The sequence below is a fragment of the Echinops telfairi genome, unplaced genomic scaffold (genome assembly GCF_000313985.2).
Source record: "Echinops telfairi isolate 266 unplaced genomic scaffold, ASM31398v2 ScPeMD7_7420;HRSCAF=8458, whole genome shotgun sequence".
Classification (NCBI taxonomy): Eukaryota; Metazoa; Chordata; class Mammalia; order Afrosoricida; family Tenrecidae; genus Echinops; species Echinops telfairi.
In genome coordinates, this window is record NW_022111320.1 from 48,496,058 (window position 1) to 48,497,930 (window position 1,873).

The following is a 1,873-nucleotide window of genomic DNA, read 5'->3' on the forward strand; positions in this document are numbered from 1 at the left end:
CGGCCGGGGCGCGTCGCGCGCTGTGGGTCTCCGCGTGGGGCTTTGCGCGCAGCGCGCGCCCGGCCCACAGGCTCCCCGCGCCGTCAGCCCCGGGGTGCGGACAAGAAGACCAAGTCGGAGAGGAAGAGAAGGGCTGGCGGGGGTCCCAAAGCCGAGGCGGGGTCTCCCTAGTGCTGTGGGCGCGGGGCCCCAAGGTCTAAGCACAACCGGAGGCTGGCCTTGCGCCCTACAGGTCAGTGCCTGGGCCAGCGCCCCCTCCGCCCATGTAGACTCTTTTGGTCACTGCCCACTCGCCGTCCCCCACCCCAAGACCCCCTTCACATCAGGATACTAGCTCACAGGGACCCATAAGACAGACACACACACACCTAGATACAGACACACTCCCTGGCACAAGGGGCTGGGCAGGGGGAAGAAAGCTCTCCTATTGGCGAAAATCCAAGTGAGGAAGGCCAGTAGGCAGGTTGCAAGGTGGTGGCCCTCGGTCTGACCCTCCCACGCCCTCCCCACTGAAGCCCGTGCCCTAGGTTGCCCCCTTCCCGATGGCCCTGAGCTTGCAGTCCAAAGTGTGAACAGCCTCAGAGGTCCCCCGACTGCAGAAGCGGGGGTGGGGGGTGGGGGGTGCACATCATGGAGTGGGGACCTGGGCGTCGGCATCAAGTTGGTCCTCAGCTCAGGGTAATGTTGTCATCCCAGCTCTCGGGGACTCACCCCAGCTGTCCTGGAGACCACCCAGCACCTACCAGCCTTTCTGCCTGGACTCCAACGGCAGACTCTCTCTCTCTCTCTCTCTCTCTCTGGCCCCCAGCTGAGCATTCAAAGACCCTGGCTGCAGGCGAGGTACCAGAGTCTGTGAGCCTCCCGCACCAGCTCTTGCGCTGGGAGCCAAAGCATGGTTTGCTGGCGGCTGGTGGGGCAGGAAATTGACAACCACGGAGACCCTCCCCTCCCAAGACGCTGGGGCAAGCTGGCTGAGGGTGTTTGGGTTTTTTTTGTTTTGTTTTGTTTTTAACTGGAATGATTCTGGTTTGCATAACCAGAGCTTCCAAATTACTTAGCAAAACATGTTTGCTTTTTAATTAACATGTGCCTGAAAAACAATGGTTTTAATTAAAGTGGGTGGGGGAGAGAAGGCATGGTGGGGGAGAAGATTTCAAGGAGCTCCAAGTTCAGAGTCAGACTTCTGAAAAATTAAGTGGGAGACTTGCCCTCAGCCGGCGCAGTCTGGGGGGCCAGACTCCTCCCAGTGCCCCAAGATCACTCCTATCTGCCTCTAGCCCCCTGGCTGTGAACGGGCCTCTTTTGCTGACCACTGGGTGACTCAATACCCCTGTTCCCCAGGTCCCTGTGGGACAAGACGGAGCCAAGTTCACTGCCATTGAGTCAATTTCAACTTACAGGACGGGGTAGAACTGCCCTACTGGGTGTCCCAGGCTGTAACTATTGCAGGAGTAGAACGCCTCATCTTCCTCCCTTGGAGTGGCTGTGGTTTCGAACTGCTAACCCTGCGGATCGCGGCCCAGCGCACAACCACTATGCCACCTTCTCAGAAGAGGTGGTCTTTTTCAGAGCACAGTCTTTGGGGGTAGATGAGTGGGGGTCTGCCAGACAGAGAAGGGGGAGGGCACATCAGAAGTAAAGCCCCACGAGTGGGGGGCCTCATTGGAGGGACTGGGGAATTTACTGGGAAGGGGTGGACAGAGGTGGGAGCAGGTGTCCTTGAAACCAGAGGTGGGCACCTGCAGGCCCATCGTTCCAGCAGGGGGCAGCGTCGGCCCCATCATCCCTTGTGCAGGAGGCAAATGGGGGCCAGTATTCCCCCCACAACTCCCAGCTCCCAGACTCTCCCTTGACTTTGGGGTCTAGAGACAGG